Consider the following 18,093-nt stretch of genomic DNA (forward strand, 5'->3'; position numbering starts at 1 on the left):
AAATACAGTATCTGGCCGGATGTTTCAGTTATGGCCTCTGACAAGCTTTATACAAACACGCGCGCAGAATGAACACGTCTCCCGGTCTGAGTTCACGTAGAATTCAGAAATTTATCTTCCCAATTTCCAACCCTTCCTACTCCCTCGCTCGGTGTAGGGAAATCCTTGGTCTCGAGTCAGCCCCCCTTTACGGCAAGGCATGAGATCAGCAACCGGTCACGTGTGCAGTCGTGAGAACAGATAAGAATCAGGTCATTTTATGGAGCAGCGTGCAGATAATCTAACCTGTTCCATAGTGGCTACACTTTTAATCACATTCATACTAAACAAGCACATATTTCTAGTTCTATACATTTTGCTACAAAGCAGCTTAATACTGAAGTGGTTGATCTCCCATCAGATCACCATGATCTCATTGAATGGCAGAACAGGCTCGAGGGGCCGAATGGCCTACTCCTGTTCCTATGTTGCTCCCTACCAAAAGGTGTCTCTCTCTTCCTGTAACTGTGTCTCTGCCTCTCTGTTTGTTTTCTACTCTTTGTTTCATGCACTCCCTTTATCTCTTCATACATCTTTAATAACTTGTCCAAAATAAATCAGTTTATACATTTTTATTGATTGAAAACATTTTCAAAACCACACATTGTCTCTTATTTTACGGATGGCTCCAGCTTTCCAATGCTTTGTCTCTTTTATGCCTGCTCAGCCTCTTCCCACTTCCCCCATGCACCTGGTCGGAATGCACAACTTTTTTTAGGCTCCCCTTCCAAATTGTTTTTTCTGCTTTGTTTCAAACAAAAAAGTACATCACCCTGGACTTGAGTTGCGAGTTGGAAAGTAGAACTGAAAAAAAGTCAGTGGAGGCCAAAGCAGTGCATGGGGGAGATGGGAACAGGCCAAGTGAGAAAGGTCAGAGGCCTAATGCTGGAAGAGACCCATCTTCTGAAACCTCAACTAGTTTGTACAAGCAAAAATGAAAATTTGTCTGCATAGCCTGTCATTAAGAATATCAAATAACATGTGCTTTTAAGCGTATAGCAATCTGTTCTCATTGTATATCCCTGGATCTCAGTTTGTGTAACAAGCATTTCTCCATTCTTAAATACTTTAGTGTTTGCTGTTGTTTGATAGCTGCTTCTTATTTGAAGGTTCGCTGCAGGTAAAGTCTGGGCCTGGGAGGGACATACAGAGACTAGGCCTAGGACGGACACTCAGAGACTAGGCCTGGGAGAGACCATCAGAGACTAGACCCAGGAGGGACCGTCAGAGACGAGGCCTGGGAGGGACAGTCAGAGACAAGGCCTGGGAGAGACCATCAGAGACTAGACCCAGGAGGGACAGTCTCAGAGACTAGACCCAGGAGGGACACTCAGAGACTAGGCCCGGGAGGGACAGTCAGAGACGAGGCCTGGGAGGGACAGTCAGAGACGAGGCCTGGGAGGGACACTCAGAGACGAGGCCTGGGAGGGACACTCAGAGACGAGGCCTGGGAGGGACGGTCAGAGACTAGGCCTGGGAGGGACACCCAGAGACTAGGCCTGGGAGGGACACTCAGAGATGAGGCTTGGGAGGGACAGTCAGAGATTAGGCCTGGGAGGGACAGTCGGAGACGAGACCTGGGAGGGACACTCAGAGACTAGGGGTGGGAGGGACCATCAGAGACTAGGCTTTGGAGGGACAGTCAGAGACTAGGCCTGGGAGGGACACTCAGAGACTAGGCCTGGGAGGGACAGTCAGAGACTAGTGGTGGGAGGGACCATCAGAGACTAGGCTTTGGAGGGACACTCAGAGACTAGGCCTGGGAGGGACAGTCAGAGACTAGGCCTGGAAGGGACACTCAGAGACTAGGCCTGGGAGGGACAGTCAGAGACGAGGCCTGGGAGGGACACTCAGAGACTAGGCCTGGGAGGGACAGTCAGAGACGAGGCCTGGGAGGGACAGTCAGAGATTAGGCCTGGGAGGGACAGTCAGAGATTAGGCCTGGGAGGGACAGTCAGACACTAGGCCTGGAAGGGACACTCAGAGACTAGGCCTGGGAGGAAGAAAAGTCCAGGCGCAGACGGAATCCATGCTTGGGAAGGAGTGGCAGAATCCCAACCAGGGAAGGAACAAGGTCTAGGAATCACCTGGAGTATTCGTGGAAAAGTCCAGAAGTTGCGAGCTTTCTACAGAGAAATATAATTTACAATGGGATGGATCTTGATTTCAAACAATATATATTTAATATGTATGTATTGAGATTGTTTTTCAGTTTCGATTTGTAGATTTTTGTTATTTCCCCCCTACTTTTTATTTTCTTGTCATTGTTGAAAATGGGGCAAATAGTCTTGTTCTTGACCCTTAGTCCAGCACATGGAGGAAAATCAGGTGGGGAAGGTCACAGGCTGATAATGGAATCCATCTGATTTTCTATCCATTTAAACTAAATGGATAGAACTATGTGATCGTCCCTGCCCGATTATCATCTGTGTACTGCACCCAGGCAAATCCAACAGGCCCAGGCAATCCAATACACCGAGACGCAGGAACAGAAAGCAACATGTAGCTGGACAGATTCAAGCCCATCGTACCATCTACATGAAGCCAGCAAAGGATACAGAGGGTACAAGCCATGGAGAGACAGAAGAAATCATGGAAGCAGGGATCTCTTAGCATTGGTGTGAATCTTACTGGTCTATTGGCTCTTGCGTTTTATGTTTAAAAGATGGCACCAAATAAAGTGCAGTCCTGGTGGAATGATTGACCAGTGGTCGAGTCAGTGATATGTATTTGGAGACCTGCACCCAAATCAGGGAGCCATTTTGTATTATTCTCAATAGGGAAAATCATCAAAAAAGATGCAGCAGCCATTTAAATAAAAAATAACATGAAACAAGAGAATCTCTGTTGTTTCCTGCCTGTATTTTGTAAGTGAATTGTTTTTGTGAAATTGTGGAACCAGAGGAGAATGACTGTGGTCCTATCTCCTCCTGCTGTGAAACTCTACTTACTGTTACTTCAGTTGATGATACATCAAAAAAATTAAAGTCAGCAGATGAAAAGTTAAACAAATCAAACTTAAATGTCAACTCAAAACTGCAGACATTCTCTCATTCCAATTTCTGCTGCGTGTTCCTCGGCTTGGCTAAAGATTTACCCACTCTAGGTTGGTGGCATCAGCTCAGAGCCAACTCCACAGTAAATGTTCCGTGACATGAAAATACAGGAAGGACGTAGGCTTTCCCTGAGTATTTGTTTGTCTTTCCATGAACGAGCATGCTTTATTGCATCTTGTCAAGTTATATTTCAACACGGAGGACTGCAGTGCCTCAGTAGCTAAACACGCTGTCTGAGGTCCCAGGTACCAACTCTGGTCTGTGCTGAGTTAGCTGATCTCAACTGAGAGGTGGTTGAGACCCTACAAACCTTGAGCTAGGGTTCCAGCTACTGATCACTTACCTGCTATCTGCTGCAGGAAAGTATACGAGCGTGGATGTCACATGAAGACGGAATCAAGTTTGGCTATGATATACTCTCAGTGAGCATAGAAGATTAAGGGGTGATCTAATGAGGTGTTTAAGATGAGTAAAGGAGTTGATAGGGTAGATAAGAGAAACTATTTTCTCTGGTGGGGGAGTCCAGAATCCTAATATTAGAGTTAGGCAGTTCAGGGGTGATATTAGGAAGCACTTCTTCACACAAAGGGTAGTGGAAATCTGGAACTCTCTCCCCCAAAAGGGAGGCTGGGGGTCAATTGAAAATTTTCAAAACTAAGATTGATGGATTTTTGTTCGGAAAGGGTGTTAAGGGATACAGAACCAAGGCAGGTATATGGAGTTAAGATACAGATCAGCCATGATCTAATTGAATGGCGGAACAGGCACGAGGGGCTGAATGGCCTACTCCTGTTCCTATGTTCCTATGTAACATGTTCCTGCCAACACTCACTAGCCTAGAAATTACATCACGCAGTGTCCCATTTTTCCCCAGTGTTTGCCAGCAGACTGTCGCCCTCCACCAGCTTTATTACAGTGAGGTCCGAAGCCCAATATCAGGGGCACATCAGACCTCACCATTCAGCCACCCCCTCCCCCCACCACCCCACCCAAGTGCCGAAGAATGGGCACGCCCGAATTTCTAGGCCATTGTCTCAACTTGTAGAATTGGCCATTCGGGTGAAGTACTGCTGGGTTAGAATCGTACGTCAGGATGAGTTATTGCTCGCAGTTTTCTGCTTCTACCCTCATCAGGCCAGCCGGTGATTTTCCATCCATTCATCTCAATGGGCAGAAAACGGTGGGCCGGCGACCACTGAAGCAGGAAACCTCGGCCTGGGAATTCAGAAGAGGAGGGAAGTAAAGGGGAAAAAATTGGGAGGGAAAAAATTTCCAGATTTATCAGATCATTGACCTGCGATAGTGGCAACCATACCAAGTAACATTGGAAATTCAGCATTCAAAATGGAAAACAATGTCACAAATTTGCACAACAGGAAGAAAATTTAAAATAACATAAAATTAAACCAGCATTTCTTCCCCCATATTAAATGCACCCCCAAAACCATCTTGGTGATCATACAAACAGCCTGATGGAGGAATTTGTTCCAGAAACAACTACAGAATTGTAAGTTGTATTTAATTTTTCTTTTGGCAGCTGTAATTGCTGTACTTATAATATTACACTGATAAGTATGACCATCATGTCTATGATACCATACCAGTGGGTATGGAAGTGGTTTAAACTACTCGGTTTATTCCGAGTAGTTTATTTTTGGCACGAGTCAGAGCTAAAATTGCTTGGCTCCACCACCACGAGACATCAGGCCCTCAGTTACGTCCCAACCATCATTTTTCAGCTAATAATCCTCCCAATGCACTGACTGACATACGGTTGCAATTGGTTAATGAAACCCAACAGATCACCACTGAGCTGCACTTTAAACTGAAAGGAAGAATGATCGAAGGACTTGCATTTATATAGCGCCTTTCACAACCTTAGGACGTACCAAAGCGCTTTACAGCCAATGAAGTATTTTTGAAGTCAAGTCACTGTTGTAATGTAGGAAACGCAGCAGCCAATTTGCGCACAGCAAGGTCCCACAAACAGCAATGAGATAAATGACCAGATAATCTGTTTTAGGTGTTGGTTGACGGGATAAATATTGGCCAAGACACCAGGGAGAACTGGTCTTCTTCAAAATAGTGCCATGGGCAGACGGGGCCTCGGTTCAACATCCCATCTGAAAGGCGGCACCTCCGACAGTGCGGCACTCCCTCAGCACTGCATTGGAGTGGGACTTGAACCCATCACCTTCTGACTTAGAGGCAAGAGTGCGACCAACTATCCTCACTCTCATAAATATTTAACCTATAGTTTGAAATGTCCCGTTCTCGAGCCACAACCCAAGCCCCATGTCCTACCACCATAACAAAGTAAAAACTGTACAAATTTATAGAAAATGGCTGTGTCGCAAACTGGGAAGGGTGGCACACAACGCAGTGAACTAAGATGTGGTCGGATGCAGGTTCATCTCCTAAGACTCCCCACAGAGAAAGTTCCAAAGGCCAGCCGTGCAGTCAAGGGAGACACAGAAAGGAGGCCTAAAGGAAAGATCAAGGGGCAAGTCACTCTAGGCTGCTGTAGTGCACCACCTAGTTTTCGGCTGAAGAGTGACCAAGGCCTACTGAAAAATCAGCAGCTTGCGAACTAAAAGCCAGTAAATGTTGTTTGGCAAAGCAGGACCTAAACTAAATAGTTAAACACTGAAGAATAAGACAAAAGGCATTTTTCTAATTGAAATAAAAGCAACAGGAACTGAACAAAATTATTACCCGAAGGCATTCATGCACCAGCTATACCAAACAAACTACATTGGCACAAATACTCTTGCACATTATAGCAGAAATATTCCTGCCCGAGGGAGCAAAAGTGATATCAAAGGAACTATTGGGGAGAAGGGAGGGATCAGTGCCCCATATCACTGCCAGAAAGTAGCTCTTTGGCTTGTTTATATCTTTAAAACACAACAGGGCTGAAATTCTGATGGGTCAGTTCTGCTGGCCGAAGTGCAGTGGAGCAGAACTCCTGTCCGCCTTAAAGAAAGCTTGCAGACCTCACCCCAAATCGCAGGGACAGGGTCACTTATATCTGTAAGAGTGATTCAGGAGCACCTGACCTGATCCATCGAGGGATGTCGGAGGCTGAAGGCAAACTGCAGGCAATTGCTGAAATTTCAAAAGATGGCCAATCTCCTCCAAGATCAATTACCTTTCTCTGCTGACCTTCTGGGGTCTCTCCAAAGGCTTCAGTTGAACTCATATTAGCCGTCAGCTAGTGAGAGTTGTGATGAGGCTTTATTAGGATGCACTGGCTGGAGTTCTTACCCCTGGAATTTCGGGACCAAGCTTTTTAAAATATAGATATATCAAGAATTATATGAAGGACTTATTGTTTGGCCCACAAGGATGGGGAGGGATAGACTATCACATATATTAGTGGATTTAGACAGATAATGTGCATATAAAGTGCACATCTCAAATATCACCACACTCTCTTAAAAGATCCCTGCCTTCGGGAAAATTCACAGGTGAGGAAGCTGTCTGCCTGCAACTCCCTCACACAATCAGCAATCACCATCATTCAGGACTCCATCTTCTTCAGCCTACTAGATACCTTATGTACCTAATTCAGTATCTCCTTACAAATACAGTTTACAGGGCTTTAGTGAGACCTCACCAGGAGTACTGCGTACAGTTTTGGTCTCTTTATCTAAGGAAGGATATACTTGCCTTAGAGGAGGTGTAACGAAGGTTCACTAGATTGATTCCTGGGATGAGAGAGTTGTCCTCTGAGGAGCGTTTGAGTAGAATGGATCTATACTCTCTGGAGTTTAGAAGAATGAGAGGTGATCTCATTGAAACATAGAAGATTATGAGGGGGCTTTTCAGGGTAGATGCTGAGAGATTGTTTCCCCTGGTTAGAGAGTCTTGAACTAAGGGGTTTAGTCGCAGGATAAGGGGTCGGCCATTCGAGGCTGAGATGAGGAGGAATTTCTTCACTCAGAGGGTTGTGAATCTTTTGAATTCTCTACCCCAGAGGGCTGTGGATGCTGAGTCATTGAGAATATTCAAGGCTGAGATAGATACATTTTTGGGCTCTAGAGGAATCAAGGGATATGGGGATAGGGCGGGAAAGTGGAGTTGAGGTTGAACATCGGCCATGATCTGATCGAATGGTGGAGCAGACTCGAGTGGCCGTATGGCCTACTCCTGCTCCTATTTCTTATGTTCTAATGTTCTTAAATCTTCTTCTAAGTGCCCACGGATATATCTTCATCAGACAGTTGGGGATTGGCTCCATAACTCAATCTACAAACACTGGATACCATGTCTATTTTATCCTTGAGGAATTTATAAAAGATCTGGCTAACCAACATCACTAAAACAGATTATCTGGACATTATCTCATTGCTGTTTGTGGAACCTTGCTGTGTGCAAATTGGCTGCTGAGTTTCCTACATTACAACAGTGACTACACTTCAAAACTAATTAATTGGCTGTAAAGCGCTTTAGGACGCCCTGAGGTCATGGAAGGTGCTATATAAATGCAAGTCTTTCTTTCTTTACAAACCTACCAACTCTGAAGCAACTCAGATCAACCGGGCTTTGGAAACTTAGATCCCAATCTAGCTTTGAGCGTGGATTTTATTTACAAATATTGAACATGAACTTGGCAACTACTCCATCATTCTTTACCATGTGGTTAAAGGTCACCAATTTATCAGCTAAACACAAATCCCTGATAAAATGCTGGTCTGTTGCTCCCAAGCCTCACACCACATTGCTTTCCCTTTTATCTGCATCATGTAGATACCTAAATCTTAGTACCAGGGTACAGTAGAAACAGTAGTTCCAGGGAACCATGAAGTGTTTAAATTTGTCATTGAAAAACGGAATTATATTTAATCTGACCATAGCAGCGTAGCAGGGTGGATACAAAACTGACTAGGGGACAAAAAGCAGAGAGTAGTGGTAAATGGTTGTTTTTGAGATTGGAAGAAAGTAGTGCAGTGGTGTTCCCCAGGGTTTAGTATTAAGACCACTGCTCTTTTTGATGTATATTAATGACCTGGACTTGGGGATAGAAGGTATGATTCAAAGCTTGAAACTCGGGAATGTAGTAAACAATGTGGAGGATAGTGACAGACTTCAGGAGGACATAGGCAGACTGGTGAAATGGGCAGACACGTGACAGATGAAATTTAATGCAGAGAAGTGTGAAGTGATATGTTTTGGTAGGAAGAATGAGGAGAGGCAATATAAACTACAATTTTAAAGGGGTGCACGAACAGAGAGACCTGGGGTGCACATACACAAATCTTTGAAGGTGGCAGGACAAGTTGAGAAGGCTGTTAAAAAAGCATAAGGGATCCTGGGCTTTATTAATAGAGGCATAGAGTACAAAAGCAAGGAAGTTATGCTAAAGCTTTATAATCTTTGGTTAGGCCTCAGCTGGAGCATTGTGTTCAATTCTGGGCACCACACTTTAGGAAGGATGTCAAGGCCTTAGAGAGGGTACAGAAGAGATGTGCCAGGGATGAGGGACTTCAGTTATGTGGAGAGACTGGAGAAGCTGGGGTTGTTCTCCTTAAAACAAAGAAGGTTAAGGGTTGATTTGATGGAGGTGTTCAAAATCATGAATGGTTTTCATGATGTGGAGATGCCGGAGATGGACTGGGGTTGACAAATGTAAACAGTCTTACAACACCAAGTTATAGTCCAACAATTTTATTTGAAAATCACAAGCTTTCAGAGGCTTCCTCCTTCCTCAGGTGAATGTACATTCACCTGACGAAGGAGGAAGCCTCCGAAAGCTTGTGATTTTCAAATAAAATTGTTGGACTATAACTTGGTGTTGTAAGATTGTTTACATGAATGGTTTTGACAGAGTAAATAAGGAGAAACTGTTTCCAGTGGCAGAAGGGTCAGTAATCAGAGGACACAGATTTAAGGTGATCTGCATAAGAGCCAGAGGTGACATGAGGAAACATTTTTTTACGCAGCGAGTTGTAATGATCTGGAATGCACTGCCTGAAAGGGTGGTGGAAGCAAATTCAACAGTAACTTTCAAAAGGGAATTGGATAAATACTTGAAGGGAAAAAATTTACAGGGCTATGGGGAAAGAGTAGGGTAATGGGACTAATTGGATAGCTTTTTCAAAGAGCCAGCACAGGCATGATGGGCCGAATGGCCTTCTCCTGCGCGGTGCCTGCTATGATACTATGAGCAGTGATGAAAGAAGCCAACCATCTACCACTTCTGCCCCAGTGTCTCCTAGGCCAGTATGGCTTCACAAGAAAGCCTCACAATAAATGGGTTTGAATTGTTACACTAATAAGTGCCATTTGGTGTTGGGGGAACTGAACTCTATCCACCAATGGCCTTCTTGTATACATCCGAAGGGAGAGGTTAGGAGAATTTTTTTAGATAGTCACAAGGTTGTTAGGAATAGAATGCCCTAACAGAAACAGTGGTGAATGCAGAATCCATGATAGCATTTAAAAGGGAAGTGAAAGAACGAACTTGCATTTATACAGGGCATTTCATTTCCTCAGGCTGTCCCAAAGCATTTCACAGTCAATTAATTATTTTGAATCATAGAGTCATAGAATCATAGAAAGTTAGGGCACAGAGGAGGCCATTCGGTCCATAATTACTTTAAGTCTATGCCCCCTGGTTATTGACCTCTCTGCTAAGGGAAATAGGCCCTTCCTATCCACTCTATCTAGGCCCGTCATAATTTTATATACCTCAATTAAATCTCCTCTCAGTCTCCTTTGTTCCAAAGAAAACAACCCCAGTCTATCCAATATTTTCTCATAGCTAAAATTCTCCAGCCCTGGCAACATCCTCGTAAATCTCCTCTGTACCCTCTCTAGTGCAATTACATCTTTCCTGTAATGTGGTGACCAGAACTGTACGCAGTAGTCAAGCTGTGGCCTAACCAATGTTTTATAGTTCTAGCATAACCTCCTTGCTCTTAATAACTTTCATAGAATCATAGAATCACAAAAAGGCTACAGCTCGGAAGGAGGCCATTTGGCCCATCAAGTCCGCACCAGCTCTATGCAAGAGCAATCCAGCTAGTCCCACTCCCCCGCCCTATCCCCATAGCCCTGCAATTTTTTTTCCTGTCAAGTACTTATCCAGTTCCCTTTTGAAGGCCATTATTGAATCTCCCTCCTCCACCCCCTCGGGCAGTGTATTCCAGATCCTAGCCACTCACTGGGTAAAATAGTTTTTCCTCATGTCACCTTTGGTTCTTTTGCCAACCATCTTAAATCTATGTCCTCTGGTTCTTGACCTTCCATCCAGATGCTTCCTGATTTTGAAAACCCCTATCAAATCTCCTCGCAACCTTATCTGTTCCAAGGAGAACAACCACAGCTTCTCCAGTCTATCCACGTAACTAAAGTCTCTCATCCCTGGAATCATTCTAGTAAATCTCTTCTGCACCCTCTCTAAGGCCTTCACATCTTTCCTAAAGTACGGTGCCCAGAACTGGACACAATTCTCCAGTTGTGGCTGAACCAGTGTTTTATGAAGGTTCATCATGACTTCCATACTTTTGTACTCTATGCCTCTATTTATAAAACCCAGGATCCCGTATGTTTCTTTAACAGCTTTCTCAACCTGCCCTGCCACCTTCAACAATTTGTGCGCACATACCCCATGATCTCTCTGTTCCTGTACCCCTTTTAGAGTTGTGCCCTCTAGTTTATATTGCCTCTCCTCGTTCTTCCTACCGAAATGTATCAATTTGCATTTTTCTGCGTTAAATTTCATCTGCCATGTGTCCGCCCATGCCACCAGCCTGTCTATATCCTCTTGAAGTCTATCACTATCCTCCTCACTGTTTACTACCCTTCCAAGTTTTGTGTCATCTCCAAATTTTGAAATTGTGCCCTGCACACCCAAGTCCAAGTCATTAATATATTTCAAGAAAAGCAGTGGTCCCAGCACCGACCCCTGGGGAACACCACTGTACACCTCCCTCCAGTCCGAAAAACAACCATTCACCACTACTCTCTGTTTCCTGTCACTTAGCCAATTCTATATCCATGTTGCTACTGCCCCCTTTATTCCATGGGCCGCAATCTTGATGATAAACCTATCATGCGGGACTTTATCAAATGCATTTTGAAAGTCCATATATTTTTTTATTCATTCATGGGATGTGGGCATCGCTGGCGAGGCCAGCATTTATTGCCCATCCCTGATTGCCCTTGAGAAGGTGGTGGTGAGCCGCCTTCTTGAACCGCTGCAGTCCCTGTGGTAAAGGTTCTCCCACAGTGCTGTTAGGAAGGGAGCTCCAGGATTTTGACCCAACGACGATGAAGGAACGACGATATATTTCCAAGTCACGACATCAACTGCATTGCCCTCATCTACCCTCTCTGTTACCTCATCAAAAAATTCTATCAGGTTAGTTAAACACGATTTGTCTTTAACAAATCCATGCTGGCTTTCCCTAATCAATCCACACTCATCCAAGTGACTGTTAATTCTGTCCCGGATTATCGTTTCTAAAAGTTTCCCCACCACTGAGGTTAAACTGACTGGCCTGTAGTTGCTGGGTTTATCCTTACACCCTTTTTGAGCAAGGGTGTAACATTTGCAATTCTCCAGTCCTCTGGCACCACCCCCATATCAATCGATGTTTGAAAGATTATGGCCAGTACCTCCGCAATTTCCACCCTTACTTCCCTCAGCAACCTAGGATGCATCCCATCCGAACTGGGTGACTTATCTACTTTAAGTACTGCTAGCCTTTCAAGTACCTCTTCTTTATCAATTTTTAGCCCATCCAATATCTCAACGATACCTTCCTTTACTGAGACTCTGACAGCATCTTCTTCCTTGGTAAAGACAGATGCAAAGTATTCATTTAGTACCTCAGCCATCTCCTCTGCCTCCATGAGTAGATCTCCTTTATGGTCCCTAATCGGCCCCACTCCTCCTCTTACTACCCGTTTACTGTTTACATGCCTGTAGAAGTCTTTTGGATTCCGTCTTATGTTGGCCTCCAGTCTATTCTCATACTCTCTCTTTGCCCCTCTTATTTCCTTTTTCACTTCCCCTCTGAACTTTCTATATTCTGCCTGGTTCTCACTTGTGTTATCAATCTGATATTTTCCCCAAGTAATTTAGGATAACTCAAATTATTTTTGCTACTTCTAATTTTTTTTATTCACTGGCAGATTTCCCATGACAGACATTTGGGCAAAGACCATGTGCTCCCACCCTTGGTTCCATTGAAATTTAAACACGGGTGAAAAATCCAGCAAAAAAGAAATGAGTCTTTCAAACAGATCACATCCAGAATCTGTCAGGCTTCCTAAAAGTGGGGTAAGGCCTGTATCTGATCTGGTGAGACAGATCTTCATCGCCCTTCTGGAACTGCAGCCATCTAGATATTCTTGTGCTGGCAATGATTTTCGGAATCTTTTGCAACCTCCACTGTTGGGATTGCATTGAACTATCCAGAGCTTTCATCTGAGAGCCCCAGGCTCTTTATTTGATCCTGCAAGTCAGACTGACTGTCCCAAGGCAGATATCTTACGCGTAACTTCACCCTGGTTCCGATTTTATTTTTTGAAATGCAAATTACCTCAAACTTACCCTTTCCCTGGACTCACCAACCATTATTGGAAGAGGAGTTGATTCTTCTGGTCGGGAAGCAGTTGTTAAAACACAAGGCTTCAATCAACCTTTGACCAAAGGGTAAATGACCTATCTTTTCTCTGCTTAATCATTACTGTTCCCAGGAAGAGAATGTTTTCATTTATTTTTCCCAGTTCGTTTACTCATGAGGAAAGATGATATACACTGGAGTCAAAAATTAAGTTCAAAGGAAGAACTGCCAAATTTTGGCACAGACCATTGGAAGCAATGAGAGATTACTCTTACTGCTTTGTTGCACTAAGTGACCCAAGGATCAGCATATTGTATTAATCAATGTCCCAAACAGTCAACATTCCATTTATCTTTCCTTTTCGACGCGACCTGCTTCAATTTCTGTGTCCTCCTCTGTTTGGATCTCCGTGGCCTTACTGCAAAGCTCAGACAGTAAAAACTTAACAACTTAAGAGCAAGGAGGTTATGATGGAGCTGTATAAAACACTGGTTAGGCCACAGCTGGAGTACTGTGTGCAGTTCTGGTCGCCACACTACAGGAAGGATGTGATCGCTTTGGAGAGGGTGCAGAGGAGATTCACCAGGATGTTACCAGGGCTGGAGCGCTTCAGCTATGAAGAGAGACTGGGAAGATTGGGTTTGTTTTCCTTGGAGCAGAGGAGGCTGAGGGGGGACATGATTGAGGTGTACAAAATTATGAGGGGCACAGATAGGATGGATACTAAGGAGCTTTTTCCCTTCGTTGAGGGTTCTATAACAAGGGGACATAGATTCAAGGTGAAAGGCGGGAGGTTTAGAGGGGATTTGAGAAAGAACTTTTTCACCCAGAGGGTGGTTGGAGTCTGGAACTCACTGCCTGAAAGGGTTGTGGAGGCAGGAACCCTCACAACATTCAAGAAGCATTTGGATGAGCACTTGAAATGCCATAGCATACAAGGCTACGGACCAAATGCTGGAATATGGGATTAGAGTAGACAGGGCTTGATGGCCGGCGTGGACACGATGGGCCGAAGGGCCTCTATCCGTGCTGTATAACTCTATGACTCTATGACTCTATAACTTCTTCCATGACTGTAACCTTCCTTTCAATCTTTTCTTCGCAATCCTCCTTTCCCTACAGTTTGTCAACCGGGACCATCCGATACTTTTCAATTCCCTCTTCCTGATCTCTTAGTCCTTCCTTTCTCTCTGATACGTCAGCCTATATTTCCTACCTCTGAACCCCTTCTCTCCTGATCCCCACCTTTAATCAGCTTCTCTCCCCAATCACAAAGCACCCATTCCCTATGGTTCCCAATATAAACTTTGTTAGTTCCAAATATCTAGTCTCCTATGTGATGTTTACTAAAATCAGGGTAGAGTTCCCGCTTTGAGAGCACTCAAAATGCGCTTTAAATTGCACTGGTTAGATTACAGTTCAGGTTTCTGATAAAATTCATTTGCATAATCACAAATGTAAAATCTTCCATGAACCAGCGCAGTCGGGCAGCGTAATAGAATGTAATTGTTTCTTTTTGTTTCTTTCCATTAACAAGTATTTCTTGATGTATTTAAGAGTGGCAACCTGGTGCACTTTTATTAATACAACTAAACATGGGTTTAACATCAAAAATAAGCATTTTTAATAAGAGTGTCCAATCCTCCACCTATAAGTAACCTGATTTAAAATCACTGAAAATGACCTTAAAAACTATGCTGAACCATTTAATAGTTTCATTGGTGTACACTAGTCAGTTTCTTAGTAAAGTAAACATTTTTTGATGTTAAAAAGCTTTTAAAACGTGCCTACTAGTGCCTGTGCGCCTAAGAAAATGAACGCAATTTGAAGAACCTTCCCGAACCAGCGCAATCGGGGGAATCTCGCAATTTAGACCCCGGGGGCGTGGACAATTTTGTGTCGGGGCCTGACCTGGGCGAACCAGTGTAAAAGATTGCAGAAAACACGAACATAAGTGGTTTTGGACGTTACTCACTTACGTTTAAAATTCCTCGATCTTCTGCGCTGGTTCGGTCGATTCCATCCGGATTGCGCTGATATTACTGGCGAAACTGAGCGGAAACTCTACCCCAGCATCTTTTGACCACCATATTAAAACTACATCAGTCCAGCACAGACTGCCACGATAACAAATCTGAACTAATCCAAATTGGGCCATAATCAAATTTTTGAACGAATCGGAAGTTTGGTCCAGTTGAAGCCAGTTGGCTAAGATGATCTGTTTTGAAAAATACGACTGTATGATATAGATGGAAAATGTTCCAGTTTATGTCACCAATGTGCCTATATTTACTGCGAATGTTGGCTGTCTTGACCTGCCAGGGACAAGAAGGTATTTTTTTGCGCGCGTTACTCCCCAAACCGTAGAAAGTGTTTTCCAATGATTTTCTGTGGTGGTCTGTTGACTGTCCTTCCTTCTAATTCACTGCAATTTTGTGTGTTTGCCTAGCAATATAATGGTGGGTGCGACTCCCCAATAGTAAATCAGCACGGAGCTTATTTCCTTAGCAGTCTGTTGGTGACAATTCCTGGACAATGCAGTCAAGACTTTTCCCATTTGCTTGTTTTATTCATACTTCAGATTTGAACCGTCCAAATCTGAAATCCACATAAATCCAAATACTCATCCCTAGCATGCATCCAGATACTTCAAAGAATGTCAACTGGTATTAATGAGCAACATCGTAACACCTGCCAAAGTATGCTGAAAGAGAATCATATGGTATGAAGTAATCATTTCAAACACTCCAAATGTAACAATTTTGGTAAAGACGTATGCTGTATAAACTGGAAACATCTCAAGCATGTTAGTTTACTGAAAGATAAACCACTTGTTATGAATTATACCTTGCAGCTACAAGTCAGACATCACTCAATGAGCTGGTGCCTCATATGCCTTGTGTGTATTTTATTAGAGACATCTTATAGAGAAAGCTAAAGGATTTGAGTTTTGACAGCTGCAAGAACTGTAGTTAAAATGGAATCCTTACTTGACTGACTTATGAAAGAGAGTAAGGGTGCCATTAAGACTTTCCCAAATTAAGAAGCAGAAGCTTGACAACATAAATCAGCTTACTGTAACCTTGCAATCAGGACTGTGCAGATGGTAAAAGTACAACATTGGACCAAAATTATGGTCCCACAGATATTTTCCTTTGGTTGGGCTAAGAGAAAGTAGAAGTGCACTTGAAGTCACCCAGGGAAACATTTTTAGCTATCCAGTTTGAATTGGCTCAGCTTAATTTGGTTTGGCTCTGCTCAATATACCGGCTATGGAACTAAGTAATAAAACTCCAAACTGTAATCAAAGGACCAGTGAACCTGCCATTCATATATGTCAAGCCCATGGGACAGGTCCTGATTTTCTGTACAATGTGCATTTCTGTACTGCCTGCATATCAACTGGGTGTTTGTAGAAAGTTTGCTTATGTAAAGGGGCTAGAGAAGCTTCAACACAAAAACGAACCTGTTTGTGTAACAGTTCTGCTGGCAATCTCCATTGGCAACCTCCATGACTCACAATCATGATTTAGCATGCAAATGTACCTCCAGTTATCAAAATGTTAATTCTTCCATTTTATTCAATAAACTTTTATGGCAGCAGTTCATTTTCATTAAGCAGTTTTTGCTCCCATATAGCTTTTCGAAGTGACCTCCTGTTGATTTTGAGAACTTTTATCCTAATTTTCTCACCTCAAGTTAGCCCCAGTTGCATTTGCACCATTCTCCTTGCTTAAACTAGTTCAGCCTGGGAACATCTGTACACATTATTTAGTACCATCACTTAGCCAATTTGCCAGGACTCTTGTCTCCTCTTCCTCCATGAACCTTCATTCTCCAAAATAATTCAGCCCAGATGGTAAACTCATCCCTGGTGAGAAACCTGAGAGTTCACGTCAACCGAAAGTGGAATTTCAACTTCTGCGTCCAAATATAGCCAGCAGGCTACAGAAACAGAAACAAAGCCTATTTGTCATTCCCCCTTTCCTTTCCATGTTTTTGCAGCATGGTAGAGGCTTTGTAATCAACAATGTTTTAATTATAACAAGGTCTGATGAAACAAGAACTCCACACTGTGAATCGTTCTGTTCTCCATAATCCTAGGTTCTGCAGAAATGCCAAGGATATGTTTCTCTTGGCTCTGAATGGGACGTGAACTATTTCAAAGTGGCCATAATTGATCAGTTTAAACAATGGCATTGTACGAGGAAAAAAAAGTTACCGATTGCAAACCTCCTTTTTCGAATTTTTGACACTGTGGCAGGCAGATAAAAGGTTTGCCCTTTTTAATTACTATATTTTCTCCCCCGCAGACGCTGACTCAAACAGGACTTTGGTTCAATGGGTACCATACGGGACTATAGTCCCATGGGCACCATACAGGAGTACAGTTCCATGGTACTATACAGGAGTACATTTCCATGGGCACCATACAAAAGTACAGTTTCATGGGCACTATACAGGAGTGCTGAAATGGCCCCAGTGGACTGGAAGGTAGCAAATGTTACCCCGCTATTCAAGAAGAGAGGGAGAGAGAAAACAGGGAATTACAGGCCAGTTAGCCTGACACCGGTCTTCAGGAATATGCTGGAATCCATTATTAAGGAATTGGTAACAGGGCACTTAGAAAATCATAATACGATTAGGCAGAGTCATCATGGTTTTATGAAAGGGAAATCGTATTTGACAAATTTATTGGAGTTTTTCAAGGATTTAACTAGCACGGTACATAAAGGGGGACCAATGGATGTAGTATATTTGAATTTTCAAAAAGGATTTGATAAGGTGCCACATAAAAGGTTATTACACAAGGTAAGGGCTCATGGGGTTGGGGGTAATGTATTAGCATGGATAGAGGATTGGTTAAAGGACAGAAAACAGAGAGTAGGAACAAATGGGTCATTCTCAGGTTGGCAGGCTGTAACTAGTGGGGTGTCGCAAGGATCGGTGCTTGGGCCTCAGCTATTTACAATCTATATTAATGACTTAGATGAAGGGACCGATTGTAATGTATTCAAGTTTGCTGATGATACAAAGCTAGGTGGGAAAGTAAGCTGTGAGGAGGACAAAAGAGTCTGCAAAGGGATATAGACAGGTTAAATGGGTGGGCAAGAAGGTGGCAGATAGAGTATAATGTGGGGAAATGTGAGGTTATTCACTTTGGTAGGAAGAAAAGAAAAACAGAATATTTTTTAAATGGTGAGAAACTATTAAATGTTGGTGTTCAGAGAGACTTGGGTGTCCTCATACAAGAAGCACAAAAAGTTAGTATGCAGGTACAGCAGCCAATTAGGAAAGCAAATGGCATGTTGGCCTTTATTGCAAGGGGGTTGGAGTACAAGGAAGTCTTACTACAGTTGTAGAATACTTTAGTGAGACCTCAACTGGAGTACTGCGTATAGTTTTGGTCTCCTTATCTA

At 43.3% G+C, this 18,093-nt stretch overlaps 1 long non-coding RNA gene across 1 annotated transcript in view; it reads right to left on the reverse strand.

Annotated features, from left to right (window-relative positions):
- LOC137300167 (uncharacterized) overlaps window positions 1-12,726 on the reverse strand; it is a 38,542-nt gene extending 25,816 nt beyond the window's left edge. Inside the window, exon 1 of the long non-coding RNA XR_010958041.1 lies at window positions 12,661-12,726. This is a non-coding gene — a long non-coding RNA (uncharacterized lncRNA). The remainder of the gene's footprint in view (window positions 1-12,660) is intronic.
- Window positions 12,727-18,093: the final 5,367 nt, after the last annotated feature.

Source organism: Heptranchias perlo, chromosome 30 (assembly GCF_035084215.1).
Source record: "Heptranchias perlo isolate sHepPer1 chromosome 30, sHepPer1.hap1, whole genome shotgun sequence".
Classification (NCBI taxonomy): Eukaryota; Metazoa; Chordata; class Chondrichthyes; order Hexanchiformes; family Hexanchidae; genus Heptranchias; species Heptranchias perlo.